The sequence below is a fragment of the Anas platyrhynchos genome, chromosome 9, assembly GCF_047663525.1.
Source record: "Anas platyrhynchos isolate ZD024472 breed Pekin duck chromosome 9, IASCAAS_PekinDuck_T2T, whole genome shotgun sequence".
Classification (NCBI taxonomy): Eukaryota; Metazoa; Chordata; class Aves; order Anseriformes; family Anatidae; genus Anas; species Anas platyrhynchos.
The window spans coordinates 11,906,308-11,926,068 of record NC_092595.1 but is presented as its reverse complement, the minus strand read 5'-3'; the positions used below and the strand labels follow the sequence as shown (position 1 = coordinate 11,926,068).

Below are 19,761 nucleotides of genomic sequence, written 5' to 3'. Positions count from 1 at the left end.
GATCACCTCCATGGGACACTCCCTGTTGGCCCAAAATGGGAGCTGATCAGCCCTGGTCATACCCGGGGCCTGAACGGCCTTGAAGGACGTGGAGAGCAGCTCTCTGCCAGGCCTTGGCAAACACTGGTGGCGTGTAACCACAATGAAACCCTCTCACACACCTTAGGAAACACCCATGTACCTCCAGACCTGTATGGAAGCTGGAAAAATCAGCTCAAGAGGTGATGCAGGTGAAGCAGGACAGCCTCACAGCCCAGCTCCGTGCTGTGTCTGGCTGCAGCAGCCCCTGCCCAGGAGCTGCTGGGCTCCAGGAGCCCCAGGGCTCTCCATGTGCCTGGGGAAACCCACAGCTTGCAGGCACCACGTAGGGCTCCACACATTTATTGACTCAGGTGCCTCGCAAGCTTTCCTTCCAGGCCCCCTCTCAATGAGGCTGTATGGGTTTTGTCAATTATCCATCAAGGAAAAGAAAAGTCAACAGATATTTTATCCTGCTCTGAGCACCCACAGTCTCTTCATTGTTTCTCACTGATATTTCCCAGTGTCAAAGTCCTGACTTTTTTTTTTTTTCCTTTCTCTATCCATACGTGCCACCACCATTTCAGGCATTCTGTGAATCAGTTTAACGTTACAGCAGCTACAAGCCTTGCCTAGCCTGTGTGTGGTACTAGGAGGGCAAATTCTCTTCCCAGCTCTGGTTGCATGGCACTGGGAGTACATCTAGTACAGAAAATGGCCCAAAAATGTGCATCATAAAGGTAAGATGTTTTCATCTCACCTAGCCCCAGGCAACTGTTAGCTCTGCTAAGCCCGCAGCAAACCTTTGCTCTCAAAGTAACAGACACTTTTGAATGAATGGAAGAATTCAGCCATTGTAAGCCCAGCAGCAGAAAGCTCTTCCTCACACAGAAATACATTTAATTTAAAGGAATCGTTATGTTCCACCCTTGACTGTCTTTTAGTTGTGATAGCTGCACTGTTCTGCCAGCACATGCTGTACAAAAAAAAAAAAGCTCTCACTTATGCATCAAGAGCAAAACTTGATAATACAGCTCCAGTTTGTGCCATCAGGGATTTACTGGGGGGAAAAAAATGCAGAAAAAGCTACGAGCACAAAAGACGTGCCAGCAAGTCATGCCACAAGTGTCAGCACTGCCGTATGACGATGTGCTGTAAAGTGAAGCTAACACTCAACAAAGCAACTTACGAACGTTGTCTGTCAACACCATTCCTTTAAATCTGCGCTCAGAGAGGGTCTGGCTGATAGAGCCCACACAATCCTTCAAGCTGTCACCGGCCTCACTTTGCACCTTTATGCCTTAAAGTGCATCGGTTGTGCACCACGGCTGCGGACTCCCCAGAAGGATGTGATGTCCACGTCCCCTCAGCAAAGCTGACATGAGAGCAGTGCAAGCTCCCCGGGCTGATTGCAGCGAGCAGGAAACGAAAAGTGCCATCTTGCCTGGTTTCATGCCAGCAAAGCTGAAACACAGACGTGTGGCAAACATTAAAAAGCTGTCTTTTCGAGAGCTACAGTTCCTAAAAGAGAAGGCTCTGAATTGTCCTCAGTTAAGCAAATAAAACCAAGCTTTCCTAACGGGCACAAACTGAAATACATTAGTTTTAATGCTGGACTCCAGCAATGAGGGAGGCCTTAGTCACAAAATATGGCCAACACTAGAGCTCCAGCAACTTTGGCGTAGGCCCAGTCCTAAATGTTTGCATGTTAAGTTCCATCAAGAAAAACAAAGACAATGAGAAAAGTTGTGTCTGCAGGGCCAAGTTCCTCTCCCCAAACTGGAACTAGGTGTTCAGTTGCTGCTATGGGATGACCCCCTGCAAGCACCTATGAGTAAAATCAGAAGAAGCACCACGGCACTGCCTCAGTGAAGCAGAATGGTTTCCATGGCATTCACGTCTTCCCTCTCCCACAGCCAATGCTTCAGCCTTCAGGCTGATTGAAGGCTGTTTCCATGGAGTAAAAGGCAGCAAAGCCTACCTCCTCCTCAGCAGCATGGAGTAAGCCTTGACTGCTCTACTTCTACTGCTGAAGCGTTATCGTGGCACCAGAAAATCTTGTGATGGTCTTCTTGGACACCCTGACTAAGGACAATGAAAGTCCATAAACCAGCTGATACATTTTCAGCATTGTGTTTGAGCATATGAGCATCCCAAATCTGCTCAAACCATCGTGAGCACCAAGTTAAAGCTGAGTAAGCACCAATTCCTCACAGAGCATTTCAGTTCATGATACTTGGATAACTAACTGCTGCATGCACTCAAAGCTGGATGCCTCCCCAGCCTGCTGCCCTCTTGGACTTTGGGCAAAAGAGGTCTTGGTCATCATGGCTCCAGGGCTCATCTCACCAGTGCAAATGTCGGGGATCACTACGATGTCGTAAGGAGCTCGCACAAGCTCCAGAGCATCCCCACCCGAGGCAGTTGGAGGATTTGACCTTTCTGAGCCTTCTGGAAAGGGCAGGAACTCCAGTGAAGCAGCTGCTTTGAAAGAGGGAAGATATATAGGTTGTTTCGTTTACACTGTGCTCTGGTGCAGGCACGGAGATAATTCATCTTTGGGAAATGCCATTAATGTTTACTGAGCAATACAAATGGATCTGAGCTCTCCAGAGGGGAAAAAAAAATGCATTACCAATTAAAAAAATAAAAAGTATGTGGTTATGGAATCTGAGGAGAAGCAGAGGATAACCCTCCCAAGAGTCTATTAAGAATGGGTTATATATTGTTCCATTTTCCATGCTCATTACAATCACTGCCCCAATAATAGCTACATGCTGTGCCTTTTTCTATTCTCGTACAATTTTCCCCATGGGAACTAAATATCTCAGTTTAAATACTGAGCAGAGCCGGTAGAAGAAAGCAGCGTGCTTCTGCTGTGCTAACCTCGTGTGTTAAGCTGCATCTTAGGGAGCTGCTGACTGCCCCTCGTGCCCATTGCTTGATACAAAGACGAAGGAGCAGCACAGAGGAAGAAGAATCTGTTGGCCAGGCAGCCCAACTAAATGGCATTGTGAAGGTCAAAGCAGGTCAGGTGATGTCTTCTATATATACTTGGGTGAATTTAATTTCTTTAGCTCTGAGACCAATTGCAAGGAGGAAAGCCATCAGCGACTCCATCTTAGTGCCAGTCCCTAACCTGGGAGTTTGGTGACATTTAAGTCTCACCCAGCTCCTCCTGGCTTGGCTGGTAAATGCAGTGCTGCTTTGCTTTCTCAGGGGTCGGATTCCTGGAAGCTCGTGCTTGCTGTGTCCTCAGGACACCCTCGTCCAGACGGGGCAGAGTAGTTCCTGCATGGGCAGCAGTGGGATCCCAAGGGCCCTGGTTTGTGCAGACCCCACAGCCAGCACCCCAAACTCCATGACACTGAGATGTTGGCACCCCTGTGCTGGTGTCCCTGCTCGGTGCTCATGGTGCACGAGGTCTCCACCCGCTGGCAAGCAGCCCTGCTGCAGGGCTGGGACAAGGAAAGGATGACAAGGTTTTGGCTTATGAAGCAGTCTGCTGTGATATGATAACAGGATATGATAACCGTGATAACAGGACCCTGGAAAGGCAAAGAGCTTCCACTTTGACTGTGCCTCACAGAGGTCACTTACCAGCTCAGATGCTGACACTCCTTCTTATTAATTCTGCTTTCCAACTTACTGCACAAGCTGGCAAATGAAATAATTCTGCAAAATTCTCCGTTCAACAAAGAGACAAGCCAGTGCAATTTGAAGATCAAAAAGAGGTGTGTTTCACTCTGTGTTATCTTCATGTTTAATTTCCGCTATTTGCTGTGCTCCCTGCACATCAGACAGAACAGACAGCAGAAGCAATAGGGAGCAACCCCCTGGGAAGACATTGATTTCTGGCATGGATGCAGGAACCACTCACTGTCTCACCAATAAATGGCTACACAAGTAATTCCCATCTCAGCCATAAATCTACAGAAGTTTTCCTCTGAGCTTCAGAAGGGTGGTTTTCACGCAGTTTTGTAATGAACTTTCACAAGGTCGCACTCAGGGCACTGCAAGGCTTGCCCTTCACTAGCAAGGTTTGGGAGATTCTCCCAGCAGGGTCACTGGGCTGCAGTGTAGGACATAAATCTGAATTCACACCGTACAGTCACTGTGTGGCACCAGAGCTAACCACGCAGGCTCAGAGACACAAATTTGCCATGGAAGAGGCTTAAGTTCAAGTTCTCTGTCTTCAGATTCTCTTTCTGCATCTTTCCCCCATAGAACAGAAGCCAACTTTAAAATTCCCTGCCTCTTTTTTCTTTAATCTCCAAATACACACACTGCACTAGTTCAGCTGATGGAACAGGACTCTTATAAAGCGATGGCATTTCAAACATCACAGAGATTAAGAATGGGATATATCTGACTGTCAAGGATCACGATAACCTCGCTCTAGACTTGCACAAAGTTTGGAGTCCACATCCATATAGAAATCGAGCTTCAACTGTTGCAGCTTAAGCCCATCTATTATTAATTCAATAAAACCATTTTTTTGTTCAGAAATACATTCCCTGGGAGAAACTTCTGCAAACACATCAGCAGGCGGTGGCTTCAAAGAGGCAGAATGGATGCACTCCGGAGAGTCAAAGCTGGAGCAACTTGGAATGGAAAGACAGGCTCATCAATGAAGTGAAACCTTTCCAAAGGCAGCATGAGCTTGTTTAAGGTGAAGGCTTACTTTTTCTTTGTCAGACAGTGGTCTGCTACTGCAAATCTGCAGTAATAAGTTGTAAACCATGGTAGCTTGTACTAAAACAATTGGCAAGAACAAACAAACAAAAAAAAAACAACAAGAGAACAAAACCCCACATCAGTTCCATACTGCCACCCACCTCGATTTTACTTTGTTTTGGAAACTCTCAGGGATTCAGAATCAAGCTCACCCTCAGGGCATCTCCAATGAAATCAGTGTGCAACCCTGGGAATTAATCTTGCCCAAGCCTCATTTTCTCTTTAACTGCAGGAGCCAAGGTCATTTTCCCATCTGGATTTTGCAGATGCTTCTGCACATACTGATGAGCTATACCTTTTGTCAAATCTTGACCATCATTTTCAGAGCTACAAAATGACTGCACAATGTCAAAGGATCACAGGAAATAACATAAAGTCTCTCGGTGTTAAAATCCAGACCTTGTATTTGCTGTGTGACAATTCTCCTGTGTCACCCAAAGCCATATACAGCATCTTTCCAAAGGGCAGTACAGGACTTTGTCCTCCTTCACTTCCAAAACCTCTCCCTTAATGCCAGATGATGCCCCTCATTCTTGATTTTAACTTAGGAGAAGCTCCTCTTTTCCACATCTGCTGAATTTTATCTAACAGTGTTTATCTAACAGGGCTGGGAAGGACAAGCAGACCATAAGCATAACTTTATTTTGGAGAGCGAGCATGTCAGTCTATGCATGACTATAGCCTCGTGCCCTTCTTATTCTCCCCAGTAATACTCCTTGTACCAGGACATGTGAAGTCTGGATGGATCTGACCCTGCAGGAGCATGTGAAGATAACTTAGACCCTGACTAGGTCAGCAACATAAAAAATGTTTTTGAGTAGCTGAGGGCAAAGACGTACTGCAAGCATGTCATTAGGACAATAATTCCCAGGTCCAAAAGAGCAGATGGGCTGAAAAACGAGGCAGCAATTGATGCAGACCCCCTCTCCTTCACAAAGAGGTCTGTGCCAGACATGCTGGCCAAGCCTCTACCTGACATGTCCAACAGTACCTACCCCACGGACACGCCATTCAAACACAGCAGCGATTATAAGTCGATGTATTGGAGAGGAAGGGGCTGCAAAAGCAATGCAAAGCCTGGGAGCAGGCTGCACAAGGTTCTCTCGTGCACCGCCTTTTACCGTAGTGTGAGCACATCACCTCCTCAGTCCATAGACCTCCTACAGTCTATAGATCAAGCTGCTCCTCGGTTTGTGGTCCCCCAGTGCTAACACACACAGATGTCAGCTACAAGGCAATAACACGGGGAAATTTGTGGTTTGTGATATTTTAATATCCCAGGCAGAGAATTATTTGCTGTTTAGTGTGCTTTAAAATGGTCTCCTTCTGGACGATTGATGGCTTTACTGCTCCCGGACAGAATAACAAACAGCCGTGTTGTTAAAATAAGAGAGAGCTTTCGGATCATCTCAGGGCAGCATCTTGGCAATCCTGGAGCTGTGGTGGGTCACAGAAAGGCTGAGGGCTTGTGGGGCGGATTTGCCACCCAGTGCAGGCACTTGCAGCTGTTTAAAGTTGATGTAAAGCAGATCTCACCACTGATTATTTAGGGCAGAAAGGACAGATGTAAACCATAGCCCTGCCACCTGTGTAGCAGACCCTTGTGATGTATGACCAGAAGTCACAGATGAGCTTGGCCAGAGGTGCGCAGCGGGGTGATGGAAGGGCTGCTGCATTTTGCTGGAATTTGATGTGCCAAAGTTGTATTTACATGATGCAGCAGTGAGTTCATCAAGAGGCTGGAGACCAGGTAATCAGATTCTATATGTGTTTACTTCCTGATTGTTTATTCAGTAAGGATCGCATCGAAACCCCACTGGAGGCAGTGAGAGAGTCCTGGTGACTTTGCAGAAGCCCGAATCAGGCCCGAAGCATTTGCAGTTCAGGCTGTGTGGTATTTTGCACAACTGGACTTTGGTGCTCGTGCTTCCAGCAGTCTGCATCAAATGAGGAGCTCACTTTTGAATAACGGGTTCATCACACATTTAAACCAGTCCCAGGGAAACTTTTTTATGACATGGTCCACACAGCTGTCCTTCCTGGACCCACGCCTCCCCAGCAGAGCCGTGACCCAGGCTCACCCACTAACCCCCTTCATGCAGGAACAGGAGGAAAGCAATACTGGTGAGGATGGCAGAAAAGATGGAGCTGCAGCCTAACAGAATTAGTGAATCCTGAGGTGAGACCTTTCTGCTTCCAGATCCACACAAGCCAAATAAAGATGTGAGCCCTGGCAGCTGGCAACACTTGCTACGTGTAAAGGCACCAAAGGGAATGATCTGTCAAAGCCAGGCCACGTCAGATGTGGAGTCAGAGCTGGTTTTATTGTCTGTTGATTGCTTGATAATGAAGATCCTTTGTCTGGTCTACGGAAGATTGAAAATCTAAGTAATATTTTTGGTGCAACAGTATTCCTCCAGTGAGAAGAAATACAGTCTCTGATTTGTATTCCTCTGACTTGAAATCATTCATTTTAAATGACTGTTTGTTCTACTAATTTACAATCTGGGCAGGCATGGAAACAATTTATTTTGGTCGGTGAAAGGAGCTGAACTTGAGTTCGTTAAGCGCATGTACACTTAGTTGCTTTGGGATGCAGCACGACTCCCTGCTAGCAGGAGATTGCTTGAGTGGCAGGAGCTCCACAGTGAGCTCCACGATGGTCTCCTCAGCAAGGGACCCGTTCTTCACTTTCACGGGGCTTTGGAGCAGACCCACTGATTGCTGTATTAGTAAGTCAGATAAACAGGAGGGCACAGTCAGTGCCAAAGTGACCTTCACAACCATCCCCACACGATGCAACCCAGACACTGAATTGGTATTCCCATAGGAATGCCATCCAACACGGACTTTCTGGATGAACACTTCCCAAATGAGGACCATGGGACCACTTGGCTCCGAACCCCGATGTGAGCCCTCCTGTCTGCTGCAGCATAGGGTCCCTGTGCTTCTCCCAGCCTCGTCAGAAACTCACAGACTCACTGCTGGAAACATGGAAACTCTTCCAAAAATCCTACCAGTACAGATAAAATAAAATGTTGACATCTCTAACGATGCTACTATCCCAGTAGATAAATTATCAGTATTCAGCGCTAATCATTTTTGCTATACCCGTGTCTGCCTTGCAGCAAACTCCCGAAGACAGAATTCTGATGTCTGTTAACTTCATTTTCCCTAATGTATAAGCAAACTTTTTTTTTCTTTTTTTTTTTTTTTTTAAATGCTTGCTATTAGTTGAAACAGACAAGGAATTGGTATTGAACAAACGCTGTGTAATGTTGTCTTTCATGATACACTGAGCAATGACTTGGACTACAACAACGTTACATGAAGCAAGGATTTGTTTAAACAGCTTTCATTCCGGTTTTCCACTGAACCTCAGTACTAGTGTATTAAATACATGTAGTTGGGTACCCCAGCACAGACATTTTGTTCTGTAACTCAGAACATTTCATCTTACCACTCTGAGGATTCCTTCCAGTTGGCAGCTTTGCACATGTGCTAAATTGCTAAATTTTCAGCATTTACCCACTTATCTAGTTGGACACAGCACGCCTGCACGAGGCAGAGGGATTTGGACCTGAGATACAGGCACTGACTTCCAGGGTTACAGCCACTTAAATGGGCACACTGCAGTCAGATAGCACGGCAGCAGGCCCCTTGCAATTAAACTGATAAACAGCAAAATGTGTTGGGAGCTGGATGAATCGAGACCGCGGCCACAGAGCAGCAGGGTGATTTGCAAGAGAGCGCACCGTGAGGAGGAGCCACACACAAAGCCCCTCTGGTTCTCTGCAGACAGATCATCTCCTTTGAAACCGAAAAGTGAATTCATGCCATGCTTTGTACCAGCTATCAGCGGGTTTGACGTCAGGTTTGGTGCCAGACCAGAAAAGCAGCCAGCTCTGTGTCTTGGGCCCAGCTAGGCCGGTGCAGCCATTACCTACTGCCAGAGCTGGGGCTGCCCCTCGTGCTCACCGTGCCGTTCACCTGCCCCTCTTTGGGGTCAGTCGAAAGCACTAACCCAGAAGAAAATGACTTGCTGGTGTAGTTCCTGACCAAACTCACCCCAGAGGCAGTCAAGAGCAGGCACTGGCAGATGGGATGGCACAGGAGCTCTTGTCCAGCAGTGAGGAAGAACCTGGCAGCAGGCCTGTGGCTGTGGGCAGCCCGTTGGTCACCTCATCCGTGGTGTCAAACCATGTCCCCAGCACCTGCTGCCCTCACCCCAGGCAGAACAGATCAGGGGGCTGTGGGAGATTTCTAACCACCACCAGATCAACGAGAGACCCAAGGCACTACGTTGGCTTTTGCATTGAACCAAACCAGGCTTTTCTTCCTCTGCTGGCTGCTGTCAGACATGAAAATCAACAACAACCCATGGACACAAGCATATTAAAGCCATGCAGCTACAACGGGTGCACAGAGACAAGGTCATCTCAGCACAGATGGCTGCTTGGAGTATTTCTAGCAGTGTTTGTAACCAACCAGCCCAGAGGCAGCCAGGGCCACCATGGACCCCCAGGTCCCCCCTGCAATGTGTCCACAGGCAGTCTGCAGGGAGTGATGCATGACGGCAGCCTGCTGACAGCCTGCTCGGCCTTCCTGGCAGCAAATAAATGGCCTGAGCTTCGTAGCAGTGCTGTGCCAGGCTGCCAGCTGTGCTCTGCTCCACTCTGGGTGCACCAGGGACACGGCTTCAAGTGTGCTTGTGCTGCCAGCCTGGCCTCAGAGCTAGGAGCAAGTCTGGTTCTGATTAAAAAAAAAAAAAAAAAAAAAAAAAGCAAGCAAGCAAGCAAGCAAACAAACCCCAACCAACCAACAACAAAAAAACACCTTTTTATTCAAAAATGAAAGAGGCTTGTGGCTAAAATTTCCCCTTTTGCAGCATTTCAGAGAGCTCCAGTCTTTGTTCCAGACTGAAACTCCAGCCCAATTGGCACGAATACTGTGGGTTTCAGGGCACCTTTGATTCCTTTCTCCAGCTTACACTGCTGATAGCACTGGCGTAGGGAAGGTGAACAGCTTCTAAGAGATGGGCTCGAGCCAGCCCCGGCCTCCCTTATCACTGTTTTCCAGGGCTTTTGGTGCAAGTGGCCAGCAACTAGCTAGCAGGGGAGGGCACCCACAGTAGAAGCAAAGAGCTGAGGACTGCTGGAGACGACAGCCCCTGGAACAGCCTTGGCTGAGGCGTGCAGCAACGTCACAGTGAGACAGCCTGTAAGATGCTCTGGGAAGGAGTTACCTACACTTCTACTGGGCTCTTCACCTTTGGGATAACCTGAGCAAAGCAGCAGTGCTGGGTCTCCCCATGGTAAATAACAGCACCTTACCGAAATTGAATGAAATAGCACTTCCTTTGTTGGGTCAAGCTCCTGAGCTGTACAAGGGGAAAGCTAACAAATAAAACAAACAAAAAATGCACATTGCTAGTAAATCTGTTGTTCTGAGCCTTCCCAACCTACACAGGTTCAGATGCTGCATTAAATGTCAGCTGGCTCTGATAACCTGCTCCCAGCCTGCCCGCCCTTGCCAACCCCAAGGGGAGCAATTCGGCCCCAGAGCAAGGCGAGCTGGGCCCTGCTCTCAGCCCTCCCTCTGCTTCGTGGTGCTGTGCAGCTCAGAGCCCTTCTCTGAGCCTCAGCTTACCTACCTGTACCGAAAGAACAAGCCACCGGTCTCTTTGCAAAGCTCCAGGCACGCAGTGCAGCAGCAGGGAGAAGGAAGGATAAGGACTCTCCTCGCTGCTGTTCTACGTGCAACAGCCTGAGTTTGAGGGATGCCGAAAAACGGGCTCAGGCCACCTCCAGGTCTGGGTTTGGATGCAAACACCCTCTTTGCTGAGGATGTACAAATCTAAATCTTCTTCCTCCTGTACTGCTGCTTGTTTTTCTACAGTGCCAGTGAAAAATGACATTTTTTTTTCATTTGAAAACAAAAGTGCTTAGCTGGCAAGAAAAGCTCCATTAAAAAGGCAATGGAAGCTGTCACATCTGTACCGCCTGAACACCATCTGTCTCCCAAGTTTATTCTGAAAGAAAACAAATCCCATCCAGTTCTCATGCCATATATCAGTAAAATGCTTAGCGGTGGCACTAGGAGAGGGAACGAACACATTTCAATTAGACAATGGCATCATAAACCACGAGCTCAGTAAATAAAAACCTGGAGGTTAACATTTGTAGAGATTAAGTAGTCTGTTAAGTAAAGTTTACCATGGCATGTTAGGCTTTTTGTAATACATAGTTGTGCACATGTAGCATCCAAAACAGGCTTCTTGGCTTTCCTATCAGGCTGTTATTTTTCCTTTAGAAATCTGTGACTGACTCTTAAGTGTTACCTGAGACTCATTTGGAGCTGCAGCCACCTGCAGAACAGAGATGTCTCTGTAGCAAAGGGAAAGACAGCAGAGTGATGGAAGAGGAAGGCAAAAAGGCAGATCTTATCTCTGCTCAAGTGGCTGGTGACTGATGCTGGAAACAGAGGGTAGCTGCTGCAAGTGGGCTAGTGGCCTTTCACAAAATCCTGATTGCCAGGACAGATGGAAGCAAATGTCAGGGTAACATCTTGCTGAGAGAGTCCTGAGAGTCCTGAAGTATATGCATTGCCACTCATTTCCAAAACTGTGTAACCACTACAGATATGAGATCATAACTTCCTTCTGTCCCAAAAATCTCAAACTGGCCTCACGGATATTCTGTCCTGGCAGATTTGAGGGGCAGCCGAATACACAAGCCTACACTAAGGGTAGATCCACCGTGCCCTGGCTGGTTGCACAGACAGCATTTACAACTAAAGCTGAGTGAGTCTGGGCAGGATTCAACTTCTTCCCAACTCAGCTAAATGGTTTTGATTAAGATAAAGCAGTACAGTCAAGAAAGCTACTCCTGCAGATTTCTCCCAGGGGAGCAGGTCCCAGTGTGCACAGGCAGGTCTCACACTGCTTCTGAGAGACGTAGTGTCCTCTGCCAGCTTCAAGTAGCTGCTCAGAGCTGTTGTCACTGTGACCCTTGATTGTCTTTACGAACAAACTTTGGGACAGATTTTTTTCAAAGCACCTCAGGAATCTTCAGCATGAAAGCCACCGGTACATTCATGCTGCAGTGGATGGGGCATCACAAACAACCTCTAGGGAGAGCCAGAAACATCGATCCCATCTTGTATTTTAGGAAATGAGCCTCAAACAAATGCAGTTTCACAAAAATGGAACTTCCACAAGCCTCCAGAAACAACCAGTTCAAATCCTCTTGGTGCAAGCACTCCCAAAGAGCTGCTGAAATCTCCCAGCTGCTGAAACACCCTGGCACTGCCATGCTCTTGCTCCTGTACCTCCAGTTCTGCTTCCTCATTTCCCCTGCTTTTGCATCACTTTCCCCCGCCACGTGAGCTGAGAGATTATCTCAATTATTCCAGCTGTTGTGCTGCACCCTGCACTGTGCAGAACATAATCAAAGCTAACAAAGCATGCTTTGCTGGCTCCATTGTAATCTGGCACTGAAAGCGGAAGATCCTAAATGAGCAGTGCTTCAGATGATGTCATACTCAAGGGAGTTTGGTGGGGAGAGAGGAGGGAAGAAAAAAGAAGCAGAGATGTAGATTTTACACGGCTGCTTTTTTTAAAATCATTAAAAAACTTCAGAGAAGTATTGATAGGATGGGCTGGGAAGAAGTTATGATTCTGGGAGTGCATCAGTCTTGGTACCTTTTTGATACACAGCATTCTTAGAGAAACATCCCCCAGGACACCTCAGATTATGAATGCAGATTTACCTGGCACTGTGCTCACACAAAGCCCTGGATAGCCCTGCAAATTAATTCCCTTATACTGACACAGGCAAGATACAGTCTTCTACTTTAAACACAAAGATTAATACGGCGGCGCCTTGAAGGCATCAATTTAAAACAAGATGAAGGGAAAAGAATTAAAAGTCTGTAGAGAAGACCTCACATTATACACACTCTCGGGTTATTTCCTCAAGCAGAGAACCCACCAGCTCCAGGTGGGCATAACTGTGTAGTGCTGGCTATAGCTCTAGGCATAAAGTCCCTCTGCCCACCCTGCCCCACCCAGGCCTGCTGCAGTCAGTGCACAAAGGAGCTCGCAGGAGCCCACCACCGAGTGGGGAAGAGGAATGGAAATCTTCTCCCAGATGCTGCAAAGGCCAGAAACTTTGCAAGTTTTCCTGCCACACCTTTTCAGCAGGCTGAGAAATATTTCTTGGCTTCTCACAGTTTATGTTGACCACAGCAAACTCTTCTCCATTACCATCCTCTAGTACTGCACCTGGAGATGTACCTTCCGCTGAGAGCCTTACAAGTGCAGAATAATCTCCTAAAATCTAGGTACAAATTGCCCAGAATGAAAAGGAAAGCCTCTCTGCATGCTGAGAGCTATGGCACGCAGCTGAAGAGGCCAATCTCCCTCTCACACAGAGCAGCATTAAGCATACAGTCAGAGAAATTTGGGGCAAAATTTGTGCAAGACATCATGCAAAGGTGGTACCCACGTGAGCCCATGGATCTCTCACCCAGCACCTCAGGGGTTAACGCGCCACAGCAAACACGAGGTAATCTCTGAAATGAGGACAGGCCTCCAAGAACAGATTGATCCGGGGTTGCCCTTTGGTTCCCAAATGCTGACAGACAGCAGATTGATCACTGTAGGGTTTGAATTTCTCTCCCGACAATTCAAGCAGGCGAGGGCTGGGAGCTCTGCAAACACATAATCTGTGTCTGGCACTCGCTCGCTCCACACACGATAAAACCTTTGGAGCAAGCTGCTTCTCCTCTGGTCAGTTAGCATTCATGTCCAGCTGAGCTCCTGGGGCGATAAGTACAGCAGCCCTCCTCCTCTGAGGCAGATAAGTGAGACATACTGTAAAGAAAAGCACAGGGTATCTGCACATCTCTCCCAAAGGGGCTGCCAGCAGCTGAGTGCCGCAGTCCCTGCGAACTGAACGTGAGGAATGAGGGGGATTTTTTTCCAGGAAGCCTCTGCTCCCTCTCTGCCAGCCTCACTAGTAACTGATCCATTTTTTGTTCCTCCTTCCCCCTGGCTCGGTGTCCAAAGAGCCGTGCCCCGACGCAGGCCCCAGCAGCATCTTTGCTAATTCTCAAAGTGCCACCTACAGTTTGTGCGAGTGCATGCGTATGAGCGCATGCATTCAGAGGCAGAGACGTGCTATAAATATATATATATATATATATATATATATATATATTTATATGAGTACTGAGAAATGAGCGAACCAGCCCGCAGCTCACATATGAGAGGGTAGAAATCCTCCTGGAATTGCTTCTGCACTTCTGGGGAGGGCAGCAGTGGGTCCTGTAATTACTGGAGAGACCGGGAATGAAATTGGTGGCTCTGGCTGCACCGGGTATGCTTTGTGAGTGGGCCTCAATCCCTAGCTCAGCAAACACAGGGAAAGGGAGCTGGTAGCTCTTTTCCTCCCTGACCAAATACAGCGGTGGATGTGGCAGTACCAGCTCCCCCGAGGCACCAAGCAAATGTTGGCAAGTGGGAGCAAGAGCTAGTGGGGAGCAGTGTGACGGCTTCCAGAGTTGCTGTGATTTAGCAATGACCACCAGCACCTTGCCCCATGTCCCCACGAACCAAGTGAAACAAAAGAGCCCTGCAGGATGGAGAAGGCTTTTCAGAGAGCAAGGCAAAAGACATGAATGCAACAGCTGAGACGTTTGGGATTTAACCAAAACTGGCTTTCTACTGCTTTCCTTCTTCACTTATTTTCAAGGAAAAATATCCAGATTTATAGGAAATATAAAAAGGTTTTCAAACAAAGCAAAACAAAACAAGCCTGTTCTGTACTCCCTAAATACAATTGAAATATACATATATATAAAATAATTTTCTTACAGAGGTACTTTAAGAGAAATAAAAGAGGGCTTGACAGGTCATGTGTTCTACAGCTGTCAGGTTAGTTGGGATGCTCACAAGTGCCATCCCTAGATCCATGGGAAAAATAACAAGCAAACACCCTCAGGCAAAGGTTTTCCTTGAAGATTTTCCTCCTGCTTCATCTGGATATTTCCACTCACAGTTTTCCTTTTCCTTGGGGTTTCATCCATCCCAGAGAAGACTCTGACGAACTGACACCATTGATGAAAAGCACTGGCCAGATGTCAATCAGTGTAAGAGCAGACACCAAACAGCCCCCTGTGCTTGCTGGTCCTAGTCCTAGCAGGAAAACCACCTGCAGGATGGAGCAGATGCTCACAGGAGATCCTGGAGAGGCTCGAGTGCTCTGCTCTGGAGCTGCTCTTCCTCTTTGCTCCCTGCTCCAACCAACGCCAGAAAAAAACCACTACCATGCTCTGTTTTGACATGGACACACTTGAAAATAGTTATTTACAACGATTTCACCCTGAGTGACAAGAAAACAGGAGAACAGAATGGTTTTTAAATGCACCCTGTGGCTAAAAGCCCAAAAGCAGCTGGCCTCTGGCCAGGCTATGAGGATGAACAACGATATTTTGGGGCAGAAGCGGCTGCGAGCCCAGCTTCTTCCTGCCATTATTTGACTCTTTGCAATGTACTTAAATGGAGAGGTTGTTAACTAATTGGATGTCTTTCAGTCTGACTCTTTGCTTTGGCTCATGATCTAATAGATATACAAACAGCGCATCCCTGATACCCACTTCAGCCATCAGTTATTGCTCTCACCAGCCAGTTGTTTTTGTTTGTTTGTTTGTTTAGATATTTCTTTTCTTCTAGTTTAGGCCTTTTCTGGGAAAGGGAAGATGGAAGACATTTCTTCCTTTCTGTGCATGAGAAACACTTTACCCTTGCCTTTTCAAGAAGTAAACAAAACGTTAGAAAGTCAAAATCAAAGATGAAGTATTGAGGTTGCCCCAACTCCTCATTATTTTTCCAAATCTGATTTTAATTTCTGTTCCAAAACCCCAAGCATCATTTACAAATCTGCAAAACTATCACAGGAAAAAAAAAAAAAAAAAAAAACAAAAAAAACCACACAAAACAAAACCCAAAAACATCCCACAACATTTGCACAGAGCCATCTGGAAAACTACCGTGTCTGCTCCAGCTCTGAATTCGGTGGCTCAGACCTGGCCTCCCTACCCATGAAGGCAGGAGCCAGCTCTGTCCTGCAGATGATGGGACCGCATTGACCCCATCCCCCAGCAGAAGGCCTGGTTCCTGCAGGGCATGTGGCCGTGGTGGCCTGGGACTTGTCCTGCACCATCCCGTGCTGACCATGCACAGGGCACTGAGGGCTGACCCAACACCACCAAGAAGGGCAAGGAAAGCTCCCTCAGGGTGGGCCTGGCAGGATTTGGGCCTGAGAATGTAAATGGTTTCTTCTAGGATAGGCTCTCAGCACTGCTGAGCAATACAGGGATAACTAATCAGGCCTTTGATTTATTGTTTTTTATCTGCAGGTGGTTGTGTATCTGGCAGATCTTTGCCAGGCACTCTGCTCTCCTGGTCTTTTCCTGCTAGAGAGAGACATTTGGTGGGGGTGGAGAGAAGCAAATTGAAAATGCAAAAGGAAAATTTGACCAGACTACTCCCACTCTTCGAAAACCCAAAATACATGCATGTATGAGTGAGCTGGCTAGATGGGAGCTTAAATCCCAGATGTAGGTAGAGTCATGCAGCAACATCCTTATTTATACCCTGCCTCCTTCCCTCCCCCTTCCTCTCAGTTTGGAGCCTCACAGCCACCCACCAGGCTGGTAGGAGCTCCAGAGAAATGGGGCAGCCCTTGGCCAGGAACCTGGCAGAGGATGATCCCCCAGACTCACCACCATGTGCCTGTCTGAAGGAACTGCTGTCCTCTGCTCGCAGGAGCTGAGCCAGCCTGTCCTGGGAGCTGCCGCAGGTGAAGCCACGCACGTGTAGCCGAAGGGCCCGCGAAAGGGTGGGGAGAACTTCTTCAGCCCAATTGGTGCTGCAGAGCTGAAAGGCAGAAAAAATAGATTTGTGGAAAGCCTAGCTGCCCTGTTTCTGATGAAAATGTGGCTTTTTTCTGTGATTCTGTGATTTTACAGTCATGCTGCAGTGCTGTAGGTTTTTGCTGAAGCCTCCTTTCAGCAGTCTGTTGGAGTGGGTGAGGACAGGAGGTAAGGGAGTTCCTATCGGTTTTCTGAGATCAGGTATCTGAGTACAGGAGACCACAAAAGCCCTTCAAACAGGGGACAGACTGCAGAGATGTCACAGAAGGGACAGAGAGAGCCACATGAAGCTCTGACAACACAAAAAGCCTTTTGTTCTTAGAGATCACAGTCAGCTAACCACGGCAAACAAGCCCAGAGGAAGTCAGACTTCATTAACTCCAACTCTCACGCGGGGACCGTGCTACACTTTGTGAGATGCCCCAGCAAAAAAAGCTGGGTGAGAAGGTAGGCTGGAACTCAGGAATAAGGTAAAAGACCACCTGCAACAGCTTGATTGAAAGGAAAACTGTGGTCCTGTGCATTTGGTGACCTGGATCCAGACTCTGGTGTGGCCATGAAGCTGCTGCATGGTCTTGCACAAACCCCTCACTCAGAGACAGGAGAACAGGGTCGCGGTTCCAGGGCAAATTTTACATCAGAAGGAGCAGTCTCCGTCCGCTGCCTGCTCAGAACCGATGGGCTGTGTGAGCTGGCGTTCTCCAGCAGAGATCAGTCTCCTGATCTGCCCCACTCATGGAAAGGGCTCTCTGGTTCCCTGCATCTGAGCTGGATCGGGATCTTCCCTTTGCCTCTTCAGACACCCAGCAAACATGCTGTGATACAAACAATGCATGAAAACGTATGTGGGGAGGAGTGTGCAAGGCTGAATACACAGGGGGGGAAGAAAGGAGAACATGAGAAGCCAGACATCTAACAAAAGAGGAGGAAAAATGATCAGGCAAAGCAGTGAGATGAGAGAGAAATGTTATTAGAGGCACCAAGTGAAAAGAGGCAAATTAAACACTGGTTCAAACCGCAGTAAAAATAGCACAGGAGGAAAAGGAAAAAGAAAACACCTGCAAAGGAACAAGCCCGGTGCTTTGCAGGAGGTGCTGTCACACTCACACACCCGCTCTGCCAGCTCCTTGTGGAGCACAACCTGGAAATTCACTGCAGGGCAGGGGGGTCCCAGGGCTGCCCCCCCTGCCAAGCCCCCAGGCCCTCTGGTGGCTGCAGCTGGACCAAGATATCGAACCTGGGGGCTGGTTCTCGGTCACTGGGCTTTGTTATTTGCAGCAAGTATTGAACTGCAAACAAAACCAAACCAAACCTTGGCAGATTAACTCTTTGGTTGATTTCTGAGACATCGTTACCTCCCCTCATCCACAGAAGGGAGTGGGGCTTAGGCCACTGTGACTAAATCCAGCTGAAAGCAAAAATTAAATCCGGAGACGTGATTAATTGGTCTAGAATTCTTCATGTAATGGTCTCAGGTGGGAGCATCTCTAGTAGGACATCTCAGCAGGTTGTTTAAGATGGATTCAAGCCCCACATACTTATATTTCATTTACATACTGGTCACAGAAATAAGTTTTGGAATACGAGCAAAATCCAAACTTCACCTTGGGACAGATGCAGGTCTGCCTCATGTCCAGCTGGATTCCCAAGAGCAGACTGCATTCAGCCCTGGGGACAGCAAAGAGCATCGGAAGCACAGAAAAGCAGGAATTTACGTGTAAGTAAAAACCATATGATACAGGGTGCAAAGCAATGATAACGTGCTAGTGCAAAAATCACAGCTGGTTAGGTGCATCCTGGGGTTGTCTCCCCAGACAATTTAAGTTGGAGATGGAAGCATCTACTAAACATTTCTGTGTTGTGGTTCTATAGCTAGCACTCACACTCTGGGCTTCCTAAAGAGCACCACCTTTACCCCTACCCCAGCCTGCTCTCCTCCTGCCTCTGCAGGCTGTGTTGCTGCTCTGCCTCGCGAGCTCAGTAGCGACGTATTTACTGATTCAGCTGGCAGCTGGGGAAGGTTGAGCTGACCTTGCTGTGTGCACGCTGTCTGGGTAGGGAGCCTTCTGGGGCCCGCGTGTGTCTGGCTAGCACGGCCTCCCCACGCGGTAAGCCTGCCACTCGCCGGAGTTAATATTCACACCCACTCGGTGCGGAGCTTGCAGATACCCGAGGAACAATTAACCTGCCACGAGCGCTTGTTTCATCATTTCTTATTCAAGGTGTTGACAGGAAAAATTGCATTTTCTCTTAGTTGGCTTAGAAGAAGAAGCACTGAAGTCTACAGGTTTAGCAATTAAATGCTTCCTAAAAGAAATTCTCTGACAATGAGTCCTGCGAACAGCCTCTCCTCACCCTGTGCTTTTCATGCAGGGAGGAATTTAAATTTCCCATGACTTATACCTGCGAGGGAAATGCCCTTTTAAAACCTACTGATGCCTAGTGAGTGATGGAGCTGCTTTGCAGCAAGAAAGAAACAGTTAAAAGCAATGCATTAAATCCCATGACAGAGCCAGACCTGCTGTCTCGATTCCTTTGAGTCAATCAGCACATTGCTGCTGCTGTAAATCAAAGGCAATTCTGCAGTATGACACCATGTTATTTAGCAGGTACTGCCCTGCAAAGGTAGATGCACCTGAGCAATAACTGTAAGAATTAATTCATCCTTTATAATTTCCCAATGCTTTCTGTATAGTCTAATTAGTCACACACATTATTTTAACTGACATATATAAGCTAAGTACCAAAGACATGTATGTATGGACATACACTGTACATATGTAGATACACCACACATACATATTTATTGCAGTGCACAAGATGATGGAATCATTGTTATAGCTCAAATAAGGCTGGACGCTGCTTTCTGTATCATGCTAATGTCTGTTTGAAAACTACAGGATATTAGCCTCAGATATTCTGAATATATTCTCAGCTCTTGAGGAGCTGGAAGAAAGCAACTTATATTCAAGTTAAAACTGCTCCTCGGGAAATATGCACATTCTGAATAATGGGATTTTTTCAGGCCAATGTAGCTGAAAAAATGTGGAGCAGAAGAAATACATATGC

General features: G+C 47.4%; 1 long non-coding RNA gene across 2 annotated transcripts in view; it reads right to left on the bottom strand.

The window, feature by feature from the left end:
- Positions 1-6,006: 6,006 nt before the first annotated feature.
- Positions 6,007-19,761, bottom strand: part of LOC113844521 (uncharacterized) — an 87,509-nt gene continuing 73,754 nt past the window's right edge. Inside the window, exons 2-3 of one of the 2 annotated variants that reach the window (XR_005268067.2) lie at positions 16,543-16,696; positions 6,007-7,768 (exon numbers count right to left, since the gene is read on the bottom strand). This is a non-coding gene — a long non-coding RNA (uncharacterized lncRNA). The remainder of the gene's footprint in view (positions 7,769-16,542; positions 16,697-19,761) is intronic. The other variant, XR_011811272.1, reaches the window with a different exon arrangement.